At 44.3% G+C, this 12,301-nt stretch overlaps 1 protein-coding gene across 1 annotated transcript in view; it reads right to left on the minus strand.

The window, feature by feature from the left end:
* Positions 1 to 12,301, minus strand: part of LOC121321430 (contactin-associated protein-like 5) — a 354,495-nt gene that overhangs the window by 198,459 nt on the left and 143,735 nt on the right. The gene's annotated exons all lie outside the window — the stretch shown is intronic.

Consider the following 12,301-nt stretch of genomic DNA (forward strand, 5'->3'; position numbering starts at 1 on the left):
AAAATGTACTAATTACATTAACAAATCTGTAGTTCCTTAAATAAAAAGGTGTACATTAGAAAAGTTAGTTAGTTAGTAAGTCTACTTATTCAATAGGCCAAACATAATGAATATATTGGTATTCAGTAACCTAAACAATCTTTTCAGTACTTTTAATGCTACGCTTTTTCCACTTTATTTACTGTAACATGAAAGATGTAATGACTGTGGGTTAACCATTCTAAACTATTTTCAACTCATTCTCATTGTCAGATCTTTTCAATCATGTTCTTACATCACAACCAATCATTGTTATACAATGCAACAATCCTCAACAATGATGCCATGGTCTACAGACATATGGGTAGAGTATTGTGGTTGAAATATTGCTTGTTATTGCTCATTCCATTGCAGCTACCATTCTAATACCATTGTCCCTTAATACAAAACCATTGCATTGCCATAATGGTGCCACTGCTTCATTGCCACTGAATACTTTTCCAAGGGATATCTCGACAAGCAGTCAGATAGATAGATAGATAGATAGATAGATAGATAGATAGATAGATAGATAAATAGCTCTTTTTATGTACACACTGTGTTATTGCTCACAGGGTCCCTAGAGGCTGCACTGCAGTGTGCTATGATTGATTGGTTTCCATGCTCAGGTTTAAATGCCATTACAGGTTATAAGATTTAGGTATAATATAATAATAATGTATTATATTATTATTATCAGTAGTTGTTTGTGAACATACTTCATCTTTCTTGCTGCAGGGCAGGTGGCCCATATAAGGGATGGAAAGACACTGACTACCAGCTAGAAAGAGGAAGAATTTAGCAACCGCAAGCTACATCCGTGACACTTTACAGAAATGTCACCGGCTTACTTAGAATAAGGTATAATTTTAGGATGCTTGCAATTTAAGTAAGTTGTTATTGTTGTATATGATTGCTCTCATCTTAATCTTCCAAGTTGTTGCTATCCGCGAATATTAAGTTAAGCTTCTGTGATTCGCTCGCAGTAACTGTAGGTTACAAGGTATATATTATGCTTACTGGCTGTGCGTAGTTAGAGCATAGCTTGGCATTCCTAAACACCTGTGTGTGTTGAGTGTGCTCTCAGGTTTGCAAACTATTAAACTTGTTTACTCAATCTCGTTTGTTCTACTGAGTCTCTGTCTTACAGGAGTTTGAGGTATAAACTTCCATGAAAAGTGGCCAGCAGGTTATGAAAATAATCAAAGTAGTGCTAAAGGAGTTGTCTTAAGACTGCAGCACAAGTGGGCAGGAAGGACCCAAGGCAATTCTAACACTTCTCATGAATTACTAAGCATGACTGTTCACAGAATCTCTCCACCAAAGTGTAAACACTGCCATTGAATCAAAACAATAACATTGAATTAAAACATGTGATATATCATAAATCAAATTAATATTATATACAGTAGCCCAGAATACAGTTGCTTTTGTAAAACTAGTAAACAAGTTTTGTTTAGGGAGTTTATTCAGATACACAGGACAAGTGTAATGCAGTTCTTACATAGATCACTGTAATAGAAATGTTGCAGACTAAAAAAACATGTAAGGCCATATAGCCCTTTGAATACAACCTTAAAGCTGGTAAGCACGGATCTGTATACACTAATTGCATGTATATAGTAAATCCTTTCTCGTGTGAAATGCCCCAGAGAAAAACTGACCCAGGATGTGTGAATAAAATATAAAAACAATGGGGATTCTGTGGACAATGTATCACTGCAATACATACAATAATACTACTGTAATGTAAATCTATATTCAAGCCCTGAGGCATTAATATGGTCTTGTGGATTTCAGTTATATAATATGGTATAAAATACAAACATAAAGAAGAAGTTGTAAATGTAAAGAAAAAACAAAAAGCATTAAAATGTAGTGGAATGTATAATTTTCAAATGCACATTCTCCAAGCTATATTTACAAAGACATGGCACAAGCAATGCAAGACACAGGGTGCCAATGAATTCAATGTGATAAGCAGATGCACATTAAAATACTAACTAAGAATCATTCATTCCAAAGAGAGACAATGTATAATAACTTTTGAAAGTCAGGTTTCACACAGGGCTTAATACAAACAGACTCAGGGCCCAAGTCAATTCATTGTTCTCTAGTTGAAGGCATTTTAGAAAAACACATTCTTGCAATAAACATAGCAATTATTATTATTATTATTATTATTATTATTATTATTATTATTATTATTATTATTATTATTATTATTTTTAAGCAAAATAGTTGTAAGGACTGCCTGAGCTGAAGGCAAGGACATTTAACATAAAGAGAAGGGCCTTACCAGATAATAAAGCCCTCTTATGAGGGTTCTATAACTATTAGAAAATGGATAGTTAAAAAAATATATACATTATTTACAGTTTTTTTCATGATTTTATGCAGCACTAGTTTTTGTTTCTAATGAATACAAACATTTTCCTCATTGTTCTATGAGTAATGCCATTTGCTCAGAATTCAATAGACACACAGGATTCATCCCAGCGGTGGATGCTTTGTGGGTCTTTCCAATTGCCAAATAATAATAAAAAGCTTTACTTACAGGGAGCTGTTCTTCTGTTCAGGTACCTTATACAGAAAAGCGAACATGGTTTGTTAACTGTTTATAAAACATGTACTGAATAAAACTGCAGCTAACATCATTTTTTTTTTTTTAATTTGGATTTGAGTGCATGTTCGTGTATTTGTGTACGGTTCAGTATTTAAGTTACCATTCGGTTCTAAAATAAAAAGTTTAGTAATTGAAAATATATAGTTATCTGCAGTATGTGTTAATCCTAATAGTGCTGTTTGTTCAGGAACTTATTCACAGTGTGAGTTCATAAAGTCAAAGCCTCCTTCTCCTGGCTTTACAGAACAGATGCGACGTACCTGTGTTGTTACTGTGATATGCAACAATAAAGTTGGTCAAAGTAATCATACTGCGTCCAGTTATTTGATTTCAACTCGTCATTCAAACCAGAAACTAGTTGCTACTGTGGTTACTATATTGCCACTGACAGCAAACACTATTCTCAATTATTTATTTTACTTTGTTTGCTATACTAAATTTAAATAGATAGACAAGACATTGAGGAAGCAGAATAGTTTACATTGAAAAACAACAACATTCAGAGGGCATTTACAAGAACAGAGATTTGTTTTTAACAAGTAGAAAAAAGGTAAAATATACAAATGCTGTATTAAATGTTTTCAAGCTGATTGATTTGGAACATTGATTAAACATACTGTAGCGTCGGGTCTCACAGACGCGTTGAATGGGACTTGTTGCTGTTGCAGCCTGGTTCCAACCAGGTCCACTCTTTCCTGCCTGCAGACCCTATATAAAGCTGCAACCTGCATGCTGATGGGGAGAGGGTGCTGAAAGAGTGACAGCAGCAAGACCTAAAGATCATTTTCGAGCTAAAGCAATGGCACTTATAAGCACTAATCCATTTTTCTAAAACAACGGCACTCATAAGCACCATTCCAATTCTGCAATAAACGGCCTTTCCAGCACCAAAGAAAACTTTATAAGTGTTTCCTTTCTTCCCACTGGAACCCATTACATACCACTGCCACACTGGTCTCAGAAACAAGTGTGATATGGAGACCTCATGAACTAGAACGCTAGAAGGACTTGCCGCTGAGAGCAGGGAATGGGCAGCCACTGGGGCGAAAGCCAAAGTAGGTAGAGGGAAACAGATTGACGTCACGTTCCTCCCCCCGCTCCGCTGTGGGATGTGCCACCTCCACGAACCAGCTTCACGCTGCTTCCCCAGAAGCTCGACCTGGAACTCTCTGAGGCTGCAGAGCCTGAACAGGACAACAACAGGCCTTGGGGACTGCCGCCGTACCAAGTCAGCATATGAGTCCACCAAACAAGGACCCTCTCTTCTGGAGATCCAAGATCACTGCAAGACCAATCAGCAACGGATGGAACTGGCAACCCAACATGGACAGAGCCTGCGGTCTGACAAAATAACACCATCACCGTCCCCAGCCACTGTATCGATGCACCGTGACCACAAACCCCCTGGCCCCAAGCTGAAGCTTCCCCGCTTCTCTGGCCAGACATCGTTGGAAGCCTTCCTGGTGTAGTTTGAGCTTGCTGCCACTGAACATAGCTGGAGCTCCACTATAAAAGTGCCTTATCTAACCCAGTCTCTTGAAGGCAGCACTGTAAAGATGCTGCTGGATTTGGATAGGAAGACGACTACCGAGTTTGGGCTTTGAAGAGGTGGTTCAGGGAGATTGAGTCCTACCTCTTGCTCAAGAACCAGCTACAGAACCCCAGACAGGCCCGTGGAGAATGCTTGGGAGTGCTGGGAGCTGGATGCGTTCTTACACAGCATAGAACCTGCAGAACTATGCTACCAAGTCTATCTGATGGGACCTGGCCCCTGAACCATGGGAAGAGATGTGATTCAGAAAGGATCTGGGACCCCGGGCCACATCATGGCTGACTGACGCATGTTGGAGGACCAGATTGAGATGTGACCAGGAAACGAGAACGGGTCCGCATAGATAGGAAGACGTGGACCTCACTTGCCAATTTCCCAAACGCTACACCTGCCGCCATGGGACTCCCTGGAGAGGAAGCCTTTCTATATACATCAGTCAAGATCGAAGGCGTGTCATGTACGGCTCTCATAGACACAGGCTCCTTCATCACCATCGTCCACCCTGATGTCATCCACCAAGTCTGCTCTGATTGGAAGACCCTTGTAACCAACACCCCAGTCCAGCTCTGCACTGTGACTGGTGAGTTCACCCCAATAGAAGGAAGAGGCCATCTAGAGATTGAGCACGCAGGCTGCCATTACCATCACGAGGTATGGATAGCCTTGGTCCAAGACCCCTGTATCCTTGGTCTAGATTTCCTCCCGTGTGTAGGCTCATTGCTAGACCTGTAATACAGCCACATCGGTCAGTACCGCCTGAGGCCTGGTGAAACCCCTCTTCAAGTTCCTGTCGCCACCTCGTCTACTGCTGAAACTGTGACTGACCTGAAACTGACCCCCGGCCCTAATGACGCCGCTTGTCCCCAAGAAAAACTCAGCAGTTGAGAGCGTCCTGGAACAGAGCTGTGAAGGGTTAGACAGCAGTCAACTCAACCAGCTGCGACAACTATTAACAGAGTTTCCAGACACTTCGCCTCCCAGCCAGAACAGTCATCTGCACACTCACCTTTTGCAGCACTAGATCAATACAGGGAACACCAGACCCATTAGTCAACCGCCACGTCACCTCGCCTCACCTCGCTGGGAAGCTGCAGGCTGGATCCAGAACGAGATGCTCTGCGCTGATGTGATCTAACCCTCCAGCAGTCTTTGGGTATCCCCAGTTGTGCTGGTTAAAAAAAAAGATGTAGGGTGGAGTTTTTGCGCCGACTACTGCGCATCAACGATGTCACCAAAAAAGACTTATCCACCCTCCCTTTGTAACGCTCAAGGAAGCCCTCATCAGCGCTCCAGTCTTAGTTTCCCCTGCCTTGGATGCCCGGGAAAGGTAGGATATATATATATATATATATTATATAGATATATATATATATACTAAGTCAGGGCTCACAAAATTTTGGTAATGGTACTTACCCTTCGGGCAGTCCATTGTCGACATTTGGTTGTCCAAAAAAATGTCAAGTTGCCCATAATTGACGTATGGACGTGATTTGTACAAAGTATACTGTACTAAATATAGGTACAGTATCTCAGGGTTCATACACTTTTTCAACATCAAAATTCCATACTTTTCTAGACTTCCATTTGTTTTTCCCAGACTTTTTTTATTTAGTTTGTTTTAGTTAGTTTCTACTAGTTTTTTGATAGTTATCCACATAGGCGGGCAGTCGCAGAGCATTATAGCTTTTTGATCCACAGCAGAAGTTGCTCCTGGTTTTCTAAAAGTATTTGTCAGAATCTGGAGGTGCATATCTAGCAAGAGACAGTGCAGGTATGCAAAAGAGAAGTAAGATACAATCTAAGAAATGTCCAATATTTGAGAACTACATTGCATTACTTACAAAAAGAATATACAAAGTTGTATATTGCAAGTATACTTGGCCAAAATAGTATAGTATAATCTTACAAATAGTATACTAAAATCAGACCATTTTGGCACAAGTGTACTTGCAGTATATTACTTTTTTTGTAAGGGATGATATTGGATTCTGATCCAAACTTCTTTATACGCTCTGTTAAATGTTGAACACTAGGGGAAGTGAAAAATAACAAAAAAAGAAATAACAAACGTGCACATGTGCAAATGTCGTGTATGAAGCATATACAGTACCGTGAAAAAATATTTGCTCCCTGTCTGATTTTCTGCATTTTTGCAGATCTTTTTGTGGGTTGTAGTAATATATAGAGGGAGTCTGAGAGAAAAATTACACCAAAGTTTGGTGCTTCTTTCATTTGCTTGGTGTGCAAGGGAATCAAACATGCAATCTTCAGGGATGAAAAAGTTATTGCCCCCTAGTTAACTCAACCTAATTAAAGGGATAATTAGGGTCAGCTGTTTGAATACTTTGGTTAACAATCAGGCCTGTTTTGTTTGGGCCAGCCCTGTCCAATATAAATCTAACTAACTTTGACCCTTACCATCAGAGTGAAGTTGTTACTAAGAAGAAAATGAATGCTTGTCTCAAGTTTGCCAAAAAGCACCTGGATGATCCTCAAGAGTTCTAGAACAATATTCTATGGACAAATGAGTCAAAAGTGGAACTTTTTGGCCAACATGGCCCCGTTATGTCTGGTGAAAACCAAACACTGCATTCCACAGTAAGAACCTCATACCAACGGTCAAGCATGGTGGTGGTAGTGTTATGATTTGGGGATGCTTTGCTGCATCAGGACATGATTTGCCATCATTGAAGGAACTATGAATTCTGCTCTGTTTCAGAGAATTCTACAGAAGAATGTCAGGCCATCAGTCTGTGAGCTGAAGCTGAAGCGCAGCTGAGTCATGCAGGAAGACAATGATTCAAAACAAACAATCAAGTCTACATCAAAATGGTTGAAGAACAAGAAATTTTAAGTTTTGGGATGGCCTAGTCAAAGTCCAGACCTAAACCCATTGAGATGTTGTGGCAGGACCCGAAACGAGCAGTTTATGCTCGAAAATCCACAAATGTCATTGAGTTGAAGCAGTTCTACATGAAGGAGTGGGCCAAAAATCCTCCACGGCACTGTAAGAGACTGATCAGTAACTACAGGAAGTGTTTGGTTGCAGTTATTGCAGCTAAAGGCTGGCAAAACCAGTTACTGAGTCTAAGGGGGGGGGGCATTACTTTTTCACACGGGGGCATTGGGTGTTGCATAACTTTCTTTAATAAAGAAAATAAATATCAAAAGTTTGTGTTATTGGTTCACTCAGGGTCCCTTTTATCTAATATTAGATTTTGGTTGAAGAACTGATAACATTTAGTGTCAGAAATATGCAAAAATGCAGAAAATCAGACAGGGGCAAATACTTTTTGACGGCACTGTAAATCAAATAGTAAATATAGCACACCCTCGCTATAACAACCCTGTTTGGGTCCAAAGCCTTTTTTTTGCTATAGTTAAAAGGACAATCCAAAACTAATAATGTAAGCTGCTGGAGTAAGTAAAGGAAGTCACCTTGGATAAAGGCATTAGCAAAATTATTAATAAGTTAGTACTGTTTTATTCTTTGATTTTCTTTATTATTGTAGTATATGTCACTACTAATATGATTGTGAATAAAAGTAGAATTACAAGTACAGTATGTATTTGTGGCATGCTACACCAGTATTCTGGCTATATCCTATTCATTGAAGAACACAGTACAACCCATAAAAAAAAAAAAAAAAAAAAATCAGTGTTGCTATGCCATGCCGGTTGCATAGAGCTGACTAGCCAAGATCAGCAGCAGTTTGATTTTTTCTGTTTTAAATCAGTATTTGATCGTATAATGAAGGCCATATAATATAGCGAGGATGTAAACAGTACATCTACACTTGGCTGACGGTTTTGACCGCAGACTGTTGCTGCACTCGGTAATGCAAGCATGTTGGTGCAGTCAACTGGGTCTTCAGCTGGCTTCCACCAGTGTGACCGGTGCTCAGCTAAGCTGCCCAGACAGGACGAACATAGATCCTGTGCCAGGTGCCTAGGGACAGAACTCGTGGTCAAGGCACTGGCAGGTGAGCTGAACTGCTCTCTCTGTCGGAAGTTCTTGAGGAGAACAAAGTGACGAAGAGCAGCCCTATCTCCAGCAAAATCTCTCTCCTCAAGCCATGGGAGGAGATCGATGATCCAAGAGCCTCCACAGAGGTCATCCAGGACCTCTCCCCCCTGCTACAATGACCAGGGAACTCTTCCGCACAACTGGGTCACCCTCCACTTCTCCACCACTGGTACAGAGGTGCAGACAACTCAGGGGAGGCGAGATGGTCACCGCTAAGATGGTACCACTCGAGGGGACACTCACCAGCGGACAGGAGGTCGCCATGCAGGCGCAGATGGTCACCATCGCAGTCGCCTCGAAGGTGCCCAAGCTCGGCCGAGTGGCGCGTCGCAGAGCTGGCAGAGACTATAAGGGCTCAGCAAACTATGCTGAAGTCTCAGAGCAGGCTGCTCCCTACCACTGGGCAGCCCCAACCCCTACAGTCTCTTTCCCAGTACCCTCTGCCTAGACCACCTAGCTCAGGTGAGCTCTCCTTCACAGCATCCAGGTCGGACGTGTCCGACCCAGCCACCTCCATCACATAGGCCACAGTGGGGAGCACCCTGACGCCCTTGCCACACGTGTCCCAAAGGGAGGAGTTCCGGGCGCTAATATAGTGGGCAGCTGCAGCCATGGACGTCCCACTGCCGGCGGAACAGGAGGGAAAGGGGAACCGCTTCCTCCAGCAGAGAGGGCGAAAACAGTACGCCCTCCTTATGCAAGGACTTCCTGGATTTGGTGCGCTCCTCCTGGAGCAATCCAGGGTCTCCACCTTCAGCCTCCAGAACAGCTGAGTCTCTGCTGCACACTGCAGGAGCCCAAGAAGTGGGCCTAGGCGCATTCCCCACTATCGGGGACATGGTCAAGGTGCAGGGCTGGTGCAAGGTTCCACATTCAACAAGGGGGACAAGGACCCAACCTGCCCATCAAAGCCTTGCAGAACAACGGACAAGATGCTAAAGAAGGCATACGTGTTGGCAGTGCTGTCCGTGCAAGCAGCAAATGCCATGGCCATACAGGTACTCCACCAGAGCCAGTTGGCAGAGAGGCTGCAGGACAGAGCCATGGAGGCAGATACACGGGAGCTCCAGGTGGTGGCTAAGGCGATGACTGACTTATTAGCTGACATTTGTGGCTGACGCAAGCTAAGGTCGTAGAGACCAAGAAGGTGGCGCTGCTGAATGTCCCCATTACACCGGGGCAGACTTTTGTGGTGACCATTGATGTGAGCCTTGAGAGGTCCCACAAGGCCACGGAGGTCGCCTCAAAGTTCTCGTGCCTTCCAGCTTACAGTCAGTGCCCAAGGTAGCATGCACAGCCTGCCGGGGTAAAAGGGTCTGAACACCGCCCTCCACCCCAAACAGGCAGAGACAGAGGCAATGCCAGCTGCAGGGGACCACCGCAGGCCAGGGGTAACCAGTTCTCTGGCTGGAGACCGAGGACCTGGCTGCCACCAAACCCCTTTACAACCGGCCTGACCAACGGCAATGACCCATGGCAAGGCTGCACCCAGGACTCCTATGTGCTATCGACTATGAGACACGGATACGCTCTACAATTCCACATAGGTCCGCCACACTTCAAGGGTGTGCTCCTCACCACCATCGAACGAGCGAGGGCGATATCAGCAGGAGATCGCCAATCTTCAAAGGAAGAACGCTGTACGCTTAGTAAGTTCAAGCGATGCCCTCAGCAGCTTTTACTCCAGGTACTTCCTGGTGCCCAAAAGGGGTAGCAGTTTCAGACCAATTATGGAGCTCAGGGTCCTCAACTTGTTCCTCAAACAGAGGAAGTTCAACATGTTGAGAGCACAGTGCTTCCTCCAGTCAGTCCAACCGGGCGACTGGTTCACATTGATCGAACTGCAAGATGCCTATTTTCACGTCCCGATCCGTCCCGCGCACAGAAAATACCTGCACTTCGCCTTTCAAGGCAATGTGTATGAATTCTGCATGCTGCCATTTGGCCTCTCGCAGGCGCCTCGCACACTTGCTCCACTCATGCTGCGGGGTATTCAGATCCAAAACTATCTGGACGATTGATTGGTTTGTGTGCAGTCAAATGCACGTGCAGAGGCACACACGAAACAGGTCATAGATCATGTAGCGAAGTTAGGGCTCTCAATACATCAACAGAAGAGCAACTTCGTACCGTCTCAGTCCAGTGTATCATTCCAGTGTATCATCCTGGGGATCAAACTGAACTCTGTGAGCATGCTTGAGAGCACAGTGCTTCTGGAATGGGAGAGGAATGAGGTCAGTGGAAGGAACATTGGCAGCAAGCGCATATAAATGCGCAAGAGCTGCAAGAAGTGAGCCTGTAGTTATCACATTTTCGCCAGCAATTAGCACACAAACATGTGCTGGTCTGGACGGACAACACCACAGTGGTAGCCCACATAAATCGTCAAGGCGGCCTGCGCTCACTGGCCTTCACCACGCAGCGCAAAGACTCCTGTCCTGGACGCACAGAAACTTGTGTTCCATCAGGGCAGTTCACCTCCCCGATGTGGACAACAAGGCAGCATACCTCCTGTCCAGAGTGGTGAAGTGGTGAAAAACAGATTTGGGATAGGTTTCGACCAACACGAGTCGACCTCTTTGCCACAGCCAAGTCCACTCATTGCCACATATGGTTCTCCATGGAGAGTGACGGGGGGCCCCCTGGGAGTAGACTCCTGGCCATAGGGTCTCTTGTATGCATTTCCCCCGCTACCATTAATAACCCTGACACTAGAAAGGGGTGGAGGGTGGAGAGCACAGGTTCTGCTGGTTGCACCCAGATGGCCGAGACGCCCCTGGTTTGCTCTCCTTTCCAGTATGTTGTCAGATCAGCCGTGGCAGCTCCCGCTGCGCAAGGACCTCCTGAGCCAAGTGGAGGGGCTATTATGGCACCCGAACCCAACCCAGCTCCAACTCTGGGTCTGGCTGTTGAACGGAGCCATCTATTCAGACGAAGTTTGCCAGATGCAGTAGTAGAAACACTACAGTCTGCTAGGGCACCGAGCACTAGAGCATAGTACTCATAAATGGAAAGTTTTCCAAGACTGGTGCCTTGCCGAAAGTCACAATCTGGTGATTTGCCTAATTGAGATGATATTAACCTTCTTACAACACCTGTTTGACGCAGGAAAATCAGCATTCACTTTGAAGGTATACCTGGCAGCAATATCAGTGTGCCATAACAAAACTGACTCAGTGTCCCCTGGGACACATTTTCTGGCAGTGCAATTTCTTAAAGGGGAACAGAGGCATCATCCTCCCATGAAAAGTATGGTCCCCAAGTGGGATCTAGAACTGGTTCTGCGGGCCCTTATGGGTCCTCCATTCGAGCCCATGGCGTCAGCAGAACAGCGCCCTGTTTCATTGAAGGTGGCATTTTTAATAGCCATTACGTCTGCCAGACGAGTAAGTGAGCTTCATGCGCTGTCCATCTTTGACATATGTATGGCTTTCACTGGAAGTGACTCGCGGGTAACATTAAGAACAAATCCATCCTTTTTGCCAAACATGGTATCTTCATTCCATATTAACCAATCTATGGCTTTGGAAACTTTTAGACCTGCCCCGCACAAGTCAGAGAAGGACCGTTGACAACATATGCTATGCCTAGTTTGGGCTCTGTGCTGTTATTTGGATAGGACGGCATCCTGGAGACAGTCCAACCAGCTGCTACGGATCCCACTAGAGGTCAGGCCCTATCAAAGCAACATCTAGCACACTGGGTGGCAGATACTATAGGCTCGGCATATGAACAGACAGACTCCATCTTATCGGGGGACATTACTGCCCATTCTACCAGGGGCAAGGCAACTTTATGGGCTTTCCTTCATGGAGCCTTCTTAGACGAGTTATGCAATGCTGCTACATGGACAGGTAGTCAGACATTTGTACGTTTTTACTGCCTTGATGTGACTAACTGAACGAGACCCTCTCGGTGCTCTAGAGTTTTGCAGGCGGCATGCACTTAGGCATCATGTGGGCTCTGTTGATATTGCTGTGGGGCTGTACTGTCGGTAATCTGGAACCACGACAGCTTTGGTACAGCTTTCCCATTCAGTAATGGTTGTCATTCGAATTGAAAGGGAACGTTAGGTTAT

Source organism: Polyodon spathula, chromosome 10 (assembly GCF_017654505.1).
Source record: "Polyodon spathula isolate WHYD16114869_AA chromosome 10, ASM1765450v1, whole genome shotgun sequence".
Classification (NCBI taxonomy): Eukaryota; Metazoa; Chordata; class Actinopteri; order Acipenseriformes; family Polyodontidae; genus Polyodon; species Polyodon spathula.